Raw genomic sequence first — 15453 nt, forward strand, 5'->3', positions numbered from 1 at the left:
ATTGGATGCTAGAGATAGATTCAAGAATTAATGAAATCATTATAGGATTCTTATGCTTAATGAGTTTGGAATTGTTAACCTTCAAATTGTTGGGTGCGGAAGGTTAAAAAGGAAGAATAGGAAAACATAGCCTGAGAAGGTATGTTTAACACCTTAGTGAGTTCGGTTTACAATCAATGCATATGAATGTGAATGTAGTATAATTTTTAGGTTTAACCCATAAAATCCGAATGAAGTCAAAACCCTACCCGTTTTACTTGAATTGATTTTCTGCAATTTTATCTTGCAATCTTTAGTTAAATTTTAGTTTAATAGTTATTGTTCAGATTAGTTATAATTAGCTCCCATCAATCCAAAGATTTCGATTGCTCCAACTTGAGAACAGTAGAATACTTAGTGGTTAGCTAACAATCCTCGTGGGAACGATCTCTATCATCATTATATTACTGGTGCGATTAGTATACTTGCTATTTTTGCATGTTATAGGAAACACGCATCAAGTTTTTGGCGTCGTTGCCGGAGAGAGTTTTAAGTTAACGTTGAGTCTTTCTATAGTTAGCTAGATTGGAGTTTTTATTTTTGTTTTTAATTTTCAGTTGATTTGTGATCTCACTTTCCTTCATTTCTACTTTTGCAGTTTATGCGAAGAACGAGACGTCAACTAGTGATCCCTATTGACCTTGAGCTTGAAAGGACCATTAGAAGACATAACAGAGAGAGAAGAGAAAGAGAGGATTTAGTTTGTAGAAGCAGAAGAAATAGTTGGTGAAATGGCTGAACCAGAAAACAGGACACTGAGGGAATTTTCAGTTCCCACAGTGAATGGTAGTGGGTCGAGCATTACTAGACCTACGGTGTAAGCAAACAACTTTGAGATCAAGTCGGCTATCATCCAGATGATCCAGCAGTCGGTCAGATTCAATGGTGACTTGAAGGAAGATCCGAATCAGCACATTGCAAATTTCTTGGAAATTTGTGACGCCTTCAAGTCAAATAGAGTGTTGGATGACGCTATTAGGCTGCGATTATTCCCATTCTCATTGGGAGATAAAGCCAAGGGGTGGTTAATGGTATTACCACCGGGAACTATAACAACTTGGAATGATCTAGCACATAAATTCCTTACCAAGTTCTTTCCTCCAGCTAAATCAGCAAAATTGAGGAAGGATATCACATCATTTCTCCAAGATGATTCCGAGTCATTGTATGAGGCTTGGGAGAGATACAAAGAGTTAATGAGGAAATGCCCACACCATGGTTTACCAGTTTGGCTTCAAGTCCAAACGTTCTACAATGGATTGATGAGTAATGTACAAACCATGGTGGATGCAGCTTCAGGAGGGGCCTTGCAGAATAAGACACCAGAAGAGGCCTATGAGTTGCTTGAGGTTCTGGCAAGCAACAACTATCAAAGACCAAATGAGAGAGCCACACCAATGAAATCTTCGGGTCTTCATGAAGTTGATGCATTCACAGCCATCTCAGCCCAACTCACGGCACTTCAGAAACAGTTGGGAACTATGCAGGTAAACTCTATTCAAGCACCTCAACTAACGTGTGATTTTTGTACAGGGAACCATGTGAGCAGCGAGTGTCAAGTTGGGAACACATTTGCTTCGTCATCTTTATCAACGGAGCAAGTGAACTACTTGGCAGGTAATCAGAGACAACCAAACAACCCATACTCCAACACATACAACTCGGGGTGGAGAAATCATTTGTATCTGGCTTGGGGAAATCAGAACCAGCAAAATAACCAATGGAACTAGAGGACCATTCCAAATAACCAACCAAGGGTGAATAACCAACTGGGAGATCCAAAAGTGACAAAGTTGGAAGATATGTTTGGGAAATTCATGCAGGAGACCACGAGATTTATGAGTGAGACGAGGACAAATTTTAGAAATCAAGGGGCATCCATTCGGAGTCTTGAGGTACAGGTGGGCCAATTGGCCGAGAAATTGAATGAGAGACCGCAGGGTTCCTTACCAAGCAACATAATGACTAACCCACGTGAGCAAGTAAATGCAATTTCGTTGAGGAGTGGGAGAGCTTTAGAAGAGGTGAGAAATCCAAGGAAAGAGGAAACCTCATCAAAGCAAAATGAAGAGTCTGATAAGGAAGTTGATGAAGAAATTGAAGCTGAAGAGAAACCACCCAGCCCAAGGAAAGATGAACAGAAGCAGGAAGAGGGGAAAAAGAAAAGGAAAGAGAGATTGCCATTCCCCGAGATACCACCAGAGTTGGCGCATCACACACCACCCGTACCATTTCCTCAAAGACTCAGAAAAGAGAATCAGGATAAGCAGTTTGTTAAATTTCTTGATGTTTTTAAAAAAGGGCATATTAACATTCCTTTTGCAGATGCATTGCAACAGATGTCGAGCTGCGCGAAATTTCTTAGAGAAATTTTATTGAACAAGAGGAAGCTTGAAGATGAGGAAACGGTGATGCTTACGGAGGAGTGCAGCGCCATTCTCCAGAAGAAGCTGCCCCCGAAACTCAAAGATCCAGGGAGTTTTACCATCCCTTGCACTATAGGAGATATAACCTTTGATCGAGTTTTATGTGACCTAGGTGCTAGCATTAACCTTATGCCTTTTTCCGTTTTCAGGAAACTAGGAATTGGTGAAGTTAAGCCGACAACCATATGTTTGCAACTTACAGATCGATCAATAAAGCATCCGAGGGGCATTGTGGAAGATGTGTTGATTAAGGTGGACAAGTTTATTTTTCCTGCAGATTTCTTTGTGTTGGACATGGAAGAAGACAAAGAAATTCCTCTTATCCTGGGATGACCATTCCTAGCCACCGGAAGAGCGTTAATCGACGTTCAAGAAGGAAAGTTGATCATGAGGATGCAAGATGAAGAAATAACATTCAGTGTCCTTGAATCAATGAAAGCTCCACCTAAACAAGAGTCGTGCTTAAAAATCGATGTGGTGGATCAGTCAAGAATTGAGCCCGTCCAACAGAATAATACTAAGGTGGAAATTCAAAGCTGCATTATCAAACCAAATCAGTTCGAGATTGAGGATCAGAACGAAGGGGTTGCACAAAATTCTGAGACGAGTCGCAGTTGAGTTTGAGTTCGCACAAGGAACAGATCTCTGAGATCAAAAAGGGTGAAGTAAAGCCAAGAAAACGGAAGGCGGTAGGTGAGAAGAGTCGAGCTACCAAAGTTATGACCAAGGGATGGAAATGGGTGGTGAAACTCTCAACAAGGCCACTGTGTGAAGAAGATCATCGGCAAAAAAAGCTCCAGTACAAGGGAAATTTCCGGGAGGTGATGTACTTGGATAGTCCGGGCTGATGCGAAGGATTGAGAGAGTCGAGCTTTCGACTATAAACAAGCGCTTCTTGGGAGGCAACCCAAGTGTTTTTAATTGTTTGTTTTTCATTTAGGTTGTTTGATTTTGCTTAATTTCATTATGAGTTTTTATGAATTTTTATGTATTTGCTTTTGGGTGTTTCAGGTGACGTTTTCAGCAAAAGAAGGGAATCCAAATGCTCCAGGCTTCGCCGAGGCGAAGAAAGCTGAGGAAAAAAAAAACAAGAATTACCTTTGTAGGATTTCGCCCCGGCGAAGAAAGAAAAAAATTTTCGTAAAAATTTTCCTAAGGCATTTCGCCGCGGCCAAGATTTTTCTTCTCCGAGGCGAAGGAAGACTTGTGCTCTCGGGAATTTTTCGCCCCGGCGAAGAAAATTTCTTCGCCGCGGCGAAACCTGGGAAATTTTTAGGGTTCATCAACGATGAACATCGCCGCGGCGATGACGCTTTTCTATAAATACTCACTTTTTCTTTTTCATTCTTCACGCCGCCTTGCATTTTCATTTGAGAGAGAATTTTTCAAACTTCCATCTTTTGCTTCCCTAGTGTTATTCCAACCAATTTTCTTACTCCATAACATTCCTAAACACCAAAACAACCCATTTCAACAACAATTTTCGCGAAAATTTCACAAAAATTTTTAGATCCAAAAATTTGGGGTTTTTCGATCTGGGCTATTTCCGGTTCAATTGATAACGAATGCTCCTTCATATTGGTAAGATCTCGAATACCCAAAGCTTTTTATTGCAAAATTTCAAGTGTTAGTTTGTAGATCTGAGAATTTTATTGCGATTGACTTGTGAATATTTGGTTGATTTTGTGTTGTGATTTTGATTGAAGAAGAGTAGTTTGTGCATTAACTGATTGTTAGGAGTGTGGGTTTTGAATTTTTGGAGTGTTTGTGTTGAATTGAAAATTTGAAGTTTGGGGGGTGAATTGCGAATTTTTGGAAGTGTTGGTTGTTTGTGCAGGATTGAAGTCGCTGAGTAGAATAACTAGGTCTAAATTTTTAGGTTATAATTTTGGATTGAAGCTAAATTGTGAAAATGGCTCCGAGAGTTAAACAGCCATACGCGGGCAAGGGTAAGAGTAAGGGTAAGAATATTGACAACCGGTTTGTTAATGATGAAGCCCGAAAAAGGTATGAGGTATTATCCTAGAGCGCGGTTTAACCGCTACTCAGGCCTTTAACTGGAGTAGAGGGAGACGTTGGGACATGTTTATGAGAACTCCTGAGCAAGCGGCAGTTGAGCCGCTAGTAAGGGAGTTCTATGCCAATCTCCCAGAGTGTAAGGAAGAGACTGTGTTTGTAAGAGGGGAGGACGTGCCATTTACGGCAAAGGAGATCAGTGATTTCTATCACTTGCCTGAAATGCTCATTGATCAGTATGTGCAGTTCAAGAGATCACACATTGATGACAATTTAATCCTTCCGGTCATTGCAAAACCAGGGGCAGAGTGGGAAGTGTCAAAGAAACAGAAAAAGACACTCAAGGGAATGCAGTTGACACCGATGGCTCGGTTGTGGCAATATTTTGTCTGTGCGAAACTAATGCCAAAATCGCACTACAGCACCGTGACTCACAAGAAGGCAGTTTTGCTCTACTCTATTGCCACAGGGAAGAGTATGGATGTGGGAGACATAATTTTCAACAGCATGAAGCTAGCATCCAAACCGGGGCGAACTAGTTACTGTTTCCCACATCTAATCATAGCTTTGTGCCTTAGAGCTGGAGTCAAGGTTCAGGATGATGAGCGCTGAATTCATGCTGCCCCAATTCTAGATTCAGAGTATTACAGGAAGCACTTTGACCGTCAGGAAGCTACGCAACCAAGAGCAGGAGCAAAAAGGCAGAGAACAGGCCCTACCACATCAGTCAGCTCCACAGCTACACAGAGAGAAATGATGCAGCAGATGATGGGTTTAATGAAATATATGAAAAGACGTCAGGATTGGGTGGTGGAGCAGACTCAGATGATGCATAAGCTGCTGCAGAATAGCTTTAAGGAGCTCAACGTTGACACTTCAGCATACCAATGGGCCGATTGGAACTCAGATGAGTACATGGACTCCGAGGAAGAAGAGGAAGATGAGGGAGATGAGGAAGAAGAAGACTGAGCCGGAGAACCTGTTTTTATTTGTTTTGTTTGGTTTATTTGTTTTTATTTGGTTTTGTTGTTCATTTTAAACATTAAACTCATTTTATTTTGGTTTTGGTTTTGGTTTTGGATTTTGTTTAGTTGTTATTTTTAATTTGTAGTTTGTGAAAGGACAGGATTAGGTTGTAATATTTTCAAGTTAATTGTGAATTTGTGCTAATATAAAGGACACCACAGTTTCAATTGTTTTGACAGATTTTGGGTGATGAAAAGTCCGAGACCGGGTGTTCATTGTGGAGCGACATTCACGGATTAACCAGGGAGCATTCTCGTACCTTTATTGTTTTTATTATTCTCTATTCTTGATTTTTGCATAATGGAACATTGGGGACAATGTCATGTTTAGTTTGGGGGTAGGAAATAGAATTAAAAACTAGTTTAAGAGTATATTGGCTGGAAACCCGTAACTGCCTTAAAAACTGCCTAACGGTACTTGGCGACTTCCGGTATAACAATGCCACGTACACCTTAAACTGGAAAAAAAAAAAAAAACAATTTTTTGTAGTTATTTTTCTTTAGTTTGTTTGTTTTTGCCAATGATGAAGTGTATAATTCAATGATAAGAATAGGGTTGTTGCAATTTTATTGTTAAGAAATGTTAAGCATTGCTTCAAGTTTATCGTATTGACTGGATTTTGATTGAGGTCTGTTGAGTGGTTCAGCCATAACTTTCATTTATTTCGTCATGTTTAGATTCATTTTTTGTGATTAGGCGAAGTTTGATAATGTTGGTGGACTCTAGAACCTAGTAGAGAAGTGCTTGAGGCGAAATTCTAGGGTTAGACATGGTTGAGGAGATGATTTAGGCATTCTTTTTGGAACGTTTGAGCCTTTCTAGCCGACCCAGAATGAAATTGTCCCTAGTCACCCGTTTGAGCCGTATGAATCAGTATTGTTTTATTTCTTTTTGCAAACCGAAAATTGTTCGATCCTGTTACCCTAAACACTTTATCGTATCCTTAGGAGAATTCGGCCGTAGTGCAAACACAAAGAATGGAATAAGAGTTGTACGAATAAGCCAAACGAATAGTTTAGGGGTTGTGAGAAGGGCAATAAAAATAAAAAGAGGTAGTTCACCTCAATTCAGATTATATTCAAAAAAAAAAAAAAATTGTTTTTAGCTGGGTTTAAGGGTATATCGGCTGGAAACCAGTAATCGCCTTAAAAACTATATAGCAGTACTTGGCGACCTCAAGTTTAACAACGCCACTTACACCTTAAACCTGTGCATTTGTGGTATCAAAAATAAGAAGGATACGAGTTTGAGGGTGGTAAATAGTGGACACATTGATTGTTGGTTGAAAAGAAGTAGAGTTCGATTTGACTTAAGTGTTTGCATGAGAAAAACCGAGTTCTCCTACTTTGTTTTTCCTATCCTTTATTTGGAACCTACTACCTGAGCCTAACGTTACAAGCTTTTAAAGACCTTTTGATTCTCATCTGTGTTTAGTCCTCATTAGTGGATAGTAGTTCGATATTTAGGCTTATGGAGTCTGCCACCATTTGATGAACTTTACATTTTTGCATAAAATAATCCGAGAAGTTGGGATGTGGATTGAAGTGGGGATCACCTACTTGGTGGACCGATTGAGGAAGACAGTCGATAATGCTTATAACTTCTTGGAGTGTTGAATATTTCCTTATAATAATTTTTCAACAACTTTTGAGACTTGTGCAATTTCTAGGCGATTTGTGTGTTGAATTTGAGTCTTGAGTCTTGTTAGTTTTGTTCATTTTCCAGTTTTGTTGTGTGTGTTTGTGTTTTCGTCATTGTCTATGTTTTTGTTTTCGTTGGTTTTGTACCGTATGCTCGGGGACGAGCATATCTTTAGTTTGGGGGTATTTGATAATCCGTGGATTATACAATTTTCATTCGTCTTTTTAGTCGGATTTAAGGTACTTTTTGTTGCATTTTGACTTGAATTGTTGTTTAATTCTTTACATTTTGTGTTTCAGGTTAAAATGGACTTTTTGAGCAAATAAGGACAAAATTGGAAGTTTTGACTCAGAAGTTAGCGGATCTCAGAAGTTAGAAGAGTTTTGAAGTAGGACAAAGCACGATGAGGCTTGTTCCAAAGGAAGAGCACCAAGAATCAAAGAAGAAAGCGAAAGAAGCAAGCAGAGTGGCAGTTCTGTAAATTCAGAACCTTTCAAGTAGCTTCGCCTCGGCGAAGAATTGTCCTTCGCTGCGGCGAAGTACGGCAGACACGAACAAGTCCGAGGCTTTCTTCGTCGTGGCGACGTTTCTTCTTCGCCGCGGCGACAGTCGTAATTTTCAGTTTTGTAAAACGCACAGTTTTACATTGTGCGTGTTTTTCTTAGAAATTTAGGGCGAGGTATAAAAGAAAAACTTAACCTTTTTGCCCAGGGGTCGTGCAGGAATTAGGGTCAGCAACTTTTACATTATTTTTGGATTAAGCTTAGAGATTTTTAGCAATTGAAAGGGTGAAGATCTGATTTTGAACCAAAGGATTCATCAATTGGGGAGATTTCTTATCCTCTCTCTTACTTTTCATTATGTTGAACTTGATTATTTTTGTTTTTCTTAATTGTAGTGTTAATTTAGCTATGAACTAACTCATTTTGGGTTAAGGTTTTGATTGTAATTTGGATTTCTAATGGGTTAATTATTGATCACGTTATATTCATATGACTATGTTTTGATTGTGTGTTTACTCTGATTTTTAATGCTTTATGTGATGAACATGATGAGATTGAGAAATAAATCATGTTAGGCTTCTTAGGTAATCACCATTATAGTATGGGATGCTAGAGATAGATTCAAGAATTAATGAAATCATTATAGGATTCTTATGCTTAATGAGTTTGGAATTGTTAACCTTCAAATTGTTGGGTGCGGAAGGTTAAAAAGGAAGAATAGGAAAACATAGCCTGAGAAGGTATGTTTAACACCTTAGTGAGTTCGGTTTACAATCAATGCATATGAATGTGAATGTAGTGTAATTTTTAGGTTTAACCCATAAAATCCAAATGAAGTCAAATTTTAGTTTAATAGTTATTGTTCAGATTAGTTATAATTAGCTCCCATCAATCCAGAGATTTCGATCGCTCCAACTTGAGAACAGTAGAATACTTAGTGGTTAGCTAACAATCCTCGTGGGAACGATCTCTACTCATCATTATATTACTGGTGCGATTAGTATACTTGCTATTTTTGCATGTTATAGGAAACACGCATCATTCGTAGAAGTAGGTAAAGGAAATATCGTCCTCGAATTGCTGTTTTTTCCACAGATCGGTCAACGGGTGAGCTCCCGTAATAATGAGAGTCTGAACAGGTTCTTCAGGTGTGTTAGCCATCTTGTGCAGGTCATTGTGGAACCTGTCAATATAAGACTGGAAGGATTCATTCTTCTCCTGCCGTATGTTGTTCAGATAGCTCAACGGCATTAAGAACTTCCTATTCGCCTGGAAGTGTCTCAAGAATAACGAGTTCATCTGCTACCACAAGTTAATAGATCCTGGTGGAAGTGATCTAAACTGGCGCTTAGCATGGGCAGTCAGGCTCACTGCCAAACAGCGGCATTTGGCCAAGTTGGAAACTTGGTGAAGCTTCATGAGGTAGTTAAACTCATAAAGGTGATCCTGCGAATCAGAATTCCCATCGAATGCTCGCATATCGGGCATTCTAAACCTTGACGGAAGAGGAGCAACTAACACTGCTAGAGAAAAGGGAGACGCCTCAGTGACCTGCCCACACTCATTTTGCTGAGCTCTAAGCTGATTCAAAACTCGTTGTAACTCCTCAATTTGAGGTAGCAGAGCTACCAAAGGATCACTTTCCACAACGTGGGTTCGACCTTCACGATTATGGTTGAAGAAAAATCGCAGATCAGACTCTTCCTTACCTCGGCCTGAAGCTCCGGCATATCTTGACACACGTTGACTGGAGCCGTGTGAAGCAATAAATGGTTTTGGGAGTTATTCCGCCCTCTGCGGTGGTCAGAACCGACCTGCAGTTGCTGGGGGTTTCCTTGCCTTGCACTCTTGTAGGGGTGCCCATGCGATGTGGCGTGGGACGATTCATGATGCGACATATTGCCATGTCGCAAAGCCACAAGTATTCTACCTGCTTCACGATCGGTATTTGCTGGTCTCTTGGAGCTCTTCAACCCATTATCTACCACCTGCTTTCCTTTGCCTTTACGCGTTGTAGTGCGCAAGGCATGGGCCTTCGCTCGTTTCCGCACTTTAGTGTGACCTACAGGCATTTTTGGCGATGGCACTGCCTTGTCCGACTCGGATGGTACGACTTGATCCAAACGATCTAACCTTCAGTTAACCATTTGGAGTGTATTGTTGAATCTCTTCAAGTAATCCATCACAACTGAGTCGAGCTGTGAGCTCGAAGGAATGTCTACCGCGGTACTATGCTGAATCAGGGGCACTTCGAGAGAAGTGTTATACCTGAAGCACCTCCTCGTTGTTGGGGCTAGCTTGCTCGATTTCGAAACCACAGGCCATTTGCTAGCGAACAAAATCGATTGATCAGAGATTCTTGATGAAAAGCGGATACTAAATCAGGCCCTCCTTCTAGCGCCAAACTATTGATACTGGATTTTGACACCATTTATTCGCACGTGCAAGGTGCTAAGCGGACTTAGAAATTACATGTGAATTGAAAAAGAAATGAATAAAAGGGAGACTATTTTTAAAGTGGTTCGGATGCTCAAAGCGAATCCTACGTCCACTGTCTTTTTTATAAATGAAAGATTACAATCAAGTCACAAGTAGTGATCAAAGAAATAGAAATATAGAGAGGGGAAGTGAGTGTTTATGTTATTAGAATCAGAATCTCAAAAAAAAAAAAAAAAGGGGGAGCTCTCTATTTATAGCAAGAGGTTTCTGGGTAATGATTACGAGTCTGCCAGCAGGCAAGTGGCGTACAATTCCTATCCTACTTCCCATTGGCTAGTTGCACGGAAGATATCTTTAAATCGCACAGGGCTTGGGCAGGTGAGTGACTCCCAGCACTCACTAGCCAGACTTTTACCTTCAAAGTTGATGACAGCCTTACTCCTTCTGTCCTTAGACAACGTGGCAACACCTGAGCGGCACAATGCCTTCCTGAATTCTGAATGGTCCTCGCTGACATGAGCCTACGTAAGCCCTGATTTTTTAAGCATAACAGATATGTTGTGCAAGCATCTACATATAGATTGGTCAAGGTCTTGCATTAAACTTGCTATGAAATCGAAATATGCACTAAACAATATGTATGTAAACATTGAAGATGATAAAGATGTTGCACTTACTTGACATTCACCAAGAATAATGTGAATGAAATAAATCAATTGTAAGTAACGGAAATCACACATACTAATGTGGGTATCAGTGGAGCACATAGATTGGCTACCTGATGCGTTCGTAAAAGCTTAGAGTGAGTTAATACATTGTCAAATAACTTCAAACAATTACACTACTCAAATTGGCAACAACTACTCTTTAAATGGGCTAAATCGGTAACAACAACAACTCACAATGATTACAAACAACTCCACATCAACAACACAAGATAAATTAAGGTGGATATTAATGACCTCCAAACGTAAAGCCTACGCCACCAGCTATGGAAGATCACTACAACACCTAACAAGCACAAGCACAAGCACAAACGCAAGCATAAGTCTAGGGTTGTATACGAGCCGAGCCGAGCCAAGTATCTCATGGCTCGAGATCGACTCGTGAAGAACAGTGGTGAGCTCGAGTTCGAGCTGAGCTCGTTTGAACTTGGATACTTGTGCTCGAGCTCGAGCTCGCCAGCCAGAAAAGATGCTTGAGCTCGAGTTTGAGCTCATTTAATCGAGCTTGAGTTGGCTAGAACTCGTGACCTGCTTGTGCATTTGATGAAAATTACAATTCTGAAGCTCTGACCGACTTCTGATTCAATGCAATCTTGCATGTCATAGCCAAGAATTCACTTAAAACATAGCCAAGAATCTCTCCAAAACAACAATAAACATAATACAAAACAACAACAACACAACAACAAAGGCCAACCATCTCCCAGCCACCATCAAACATCTCCCACCACCTTAAAATCTAGCATAACTCACACAAAAACCACCATAAAACCCACTGTAAAATCCACTCAAAACTCACCTAGATTTGGCCGCCGACATGGCCTATGTGGGCAGCTAGATCTAGCCAACCACACGGGCTACATAGTCGACCAGATCTGGCCGGCATTGTGGCCCACATGGCCATCCGTATTTGGCTTCCTTATGGCCTTAGTCAGACATGACAGCCATGGTAAAAAGAAAAAAAAATGAAAGAGAGAAAAATGAGAGAAGAAAGAATGAGGGGAGGGAAAATAGAAAAGAAAGTAAAGAAGAGAAGAAAAAAGAAAAACAAAGAAAGAAAGAAAACTGGAGAAAAAGGAAAAAGAAAAAAAAAGGAAGAAGAAGAAGAGACAGGATGAAGAAGAGAAGGGAAAAGAGAGAGAAGAGATAAAGGGAGATATTATATAATACTATATATATTTATTATCATATGTATTTATCTATTATATAATATTATATATATTATAATATGTCGAGCTTGGCGAATCGAGTATCTGGGTGTTCATACTCGGCTCGCCGGCTAAGTCGAGCCACTCGAGCTCAAGTTCGGCTCGACAAATGTTGAGCCAAACTCAAGCTTTTCTCAAGCTGAGCCCGAGTCACTTGCGAGTGGCTCGGCTCGGCTATCATCCCTAAGCACAACACAAGATAACACAACAAATTAAAACTTAGAAACAACCAAGATAACAACAATAAAAGTAAAGATAGACACCAATGATCTCCACAAAGTAAAAGCTAAGCTACTAGCTATAAATATCACTAACAAGCCAATATCTCCAAGATGTAAAGGCAAAGCCACCAATCAAGGAAGAACCACCACCAAATCTTGCTTGGAATTTAGATAAAGGATAAAGGGTGAGCAAGTCTCACAAGAGCTCTCACATTTTTTTTTTTCTTCCAAAAATTCAATCTCAACTTGTATTACAATAAAGGAGAAACCCCTTTATATAGGGTTACATTGGATGCCATATAAGAGAGAGAAATACAAAGTCAAATTCCAATTACAATGAAAAGATAACATATGACAACACTCATAAGATATTACTATAAAGGGAAAGAGACAATGAGCCGCTCAAGAAAATCAACCTTGTCTTTGCTCGAAATGGAATGTCTTGAGCCACACAAATATCATACTTGTCATAGCTTTTGTCTCCTCATTGACTTAAGCTGCCTAAGCTCCCAATTGACTCCATTTGAATTGTATTCCCTCCATGCAAGTACATTAAAACCAGTTAAAGTATTTGGGCTTTTCTTTATGGATTTGTCTTGGTCCAAATAAAGATTGATGGGTTGGTTTGGAGTTGAATCCACATCATTCTCCTCGAGTTGAGGAGGATTTGCCTTCAAATCCATAAGATTATCATCCTCCAAGATGAAACAGGCAAAATGAGATGAAACAAGATGAACCCGACAAGAAATGAGATAGAATGAGAAGATCAAGTTAAAGTTCAAGTATTTCAAGCGGAACGAGCATGTCGCACGACCGTTCCCATTCAAACATTGTTCTTGGCAGAACATCATCGTTCTAGGAAATTGTGCATGCTTTTGGAAATTTATGGATTTTTAAGGAGCCAATGGACTGACCGTTCCTCATGGTGGAATGCTATTTGTGATGATGGAATGAACATTCGTGATGATAGAACGATCATTCCATAAACCCTAGAGCTAAGCAAAAGTATCTGTTATGTCAGGAACGACCGCTCATGATGGTGGAACACCCGTTCCTCTAGGTACTGCAGCTTTTCAGAGTTGCATTAAATGTAGCAACGACTTTTGACTTCAAAGGGAAGAGACAAGCAATAAATAGAGCGTTTTATTACAAAGAAAGATAGAGAGAATATTAGAGAAACAAAAGTCTTATAAAACATTATCACTTTCTTGTACTCATATTGAAAACCTTTGAGAGTATTATTCTTATTGTGTGTTTAAGTCTAGTTTAAGAGGCAATCATTCATAAGCTTTTATTCAAACATCTTGTGGGTGAAATCCTGTACATCTAGAGGCTATTTCTATCAAACTATTGTAAGAGGCGAAATCCTATCAAACTAGTGTAAAGGGCGAAATCCGATTCTAGTGGAATTTCAAAGAGGTTGCCTTGAAGAATTGGATGTAGGAGGCTTGTGGATATAACTCCGAACCACTTCTTCTCTCTCAACTCATTGATTATTCCTTGCATATTTACTTGAAAATCATTATCACTTGTTCATATTTATTGCTCACCATTGTTTATCTTTGTTGATCATTATCATTCCCATTCATTGCTTGTTGAGTTTATTTATTGCACATTGATTAGTTAAACTCATTGTTATTCATTAGTGTTGTTGAAAGTTTTTATTTCGCATTTATTTTCATTGATTCCTATTCACCCCCCTCTAGGAATATTTGTCGTATAGGGTTTTACAAAGTCAAAAGCAAACAAAGCAAAAGCTTACAGAGAATGTGAAGAGCATAAAAGAGAATCAACAGAAAGTTGTTGTGAAATCATGGTTTTGCAGTACGAAGTTTATGGGTTTTTAAGAGCAAGGAATTATGAATTGCAAAGATTTCATAAAAAGCTTTAACTAGGGTTTAACTTCCTTTTATAGCAAGTAACTCCGGGCGGGATTCAATCTTGATTGTCCATTTTTGCAAGAAATCTAGGTTGTCCATTCTTGTCAACGATATTGGCCACTTATTTAGGCCACGTGGCGTTGATCAAGCTAAGCAGTGTAACTATCGTTTTGCAAAATGAAACGTCTCAACCAATTGTTTCTATCAACGTGTCCTTTCACCTGCAGCCATTAAATGCGCAGCCGGCATGCTTGTTCACCTGACGTTGCATTAAATGCATGGATGTGACTTAGCTAAAATTACACTATTACCCCTAGAAACATTTTTCAACTGAAAAGCTAGCAACGCCAAACTTCTCCAAGTTTCTAGTACCTCGATTGGGTGTAGTATGCTCGATGCATGCAGGAAGCTTGTCCTAGCACCTTAGTTTGTTATCAACAACATGCTAGGTACAAGCTCGCGATTATAGCTCGAGTATCATTAATTAGGTCAAATTCACAAGTCAGTTTAATCCAGTAGTAACTCACACATCGACAATATGTTTGAAAAAGCTTATAGTTTTTGAAGCTCAACATGACCTCTAAAAATTGCGGGGCAAATGTTGTGCGAGAATGTGCGGATAGCTTGGAGCGAGTTGTAGCTTGGAGTAACTTGTGAGATGACGACCATATGCAAGCGAGCTGCGATCAGAAATAAAGGCGAACCACACGACAATTATCTTCCAAACCATGGATAAGTCTAATATCCTTAGACATACATTATCCCCTAAAAATCAAGCTTTATCTCCTAAAATTAGAGAGAAAATCACGGGATTGATGTCAATCAATCTTGGCATGATGGTTACATCGAAAATCATGGGATTGACTTCACAAATCAAGTCATAATCCCCAAAATCACTTTTGTAATCACTACTAACTGCCAATTTAGTCGTATATAAACCCCCTCAAAATCATTGTAAAGGGGTTAGAAACTTTGAAGTTAACAACTTTAGAGTGAGCTTATTCTTGTAATCACAAACACAACAATAAGATAACATTGGACCTAAACTTAAGAGTTTAGCTTGCCGAACCACTTTAAAAAGTTCTTGTGCTATTATTTTCATCAATTTTTCTTTCTCTTATTGATTATTTGTAATCACGCACTCATCCTATCTGATTCTGTCGAGGTCAATCGGATAACTCTGATTGTTATGAGATTTTGTAACAACACATACTCTTAATTACTTTGTCGAACGCAATATAAATTGGAGAGGGAAGGAAACTTAAACAAACTATATTTTAGTTTATGAGTTAAAAACCCAAAGAAAAGTTTCAAAAGTTCAGGTGGGTG

General features: G+C 39.4%; 1 non-coding gene across 1 annotated transcript; it reads right to left on the reverse strand.

Annotated features, from left to right (window-relative positions):
* Nucleotides 1-1154: 1154 nt before the first annotated feature.
* LOC116133592 lies at nucleotides 1155-1261 on the reverse strand. Its single transcript, XR_004128574.1, has one exon. It is a non-coding gene; the product is annotated as a small nucleolar RNA R71 (small nucleolar RNA).
* Between the last annotated feature and the right edge of the window lie 14192 nt (nucleotides 1262-15453).

This window comes from Pistacia vera, unplaced genomic scaffold, assembly GCF_008641045.1.
Source record: "Pistacia vera cultivar Batoury unplaced genomic scaffold, PisVer_v2 Contig270, whole genome shotgun sequence".
Taxonomy (NCBI): Eukaryota; Viridiplantae; Streptophyta; class Magnoliopsida; order Sapindales; family Anacardiaceae; genus Pistacia; species Pistacia vera.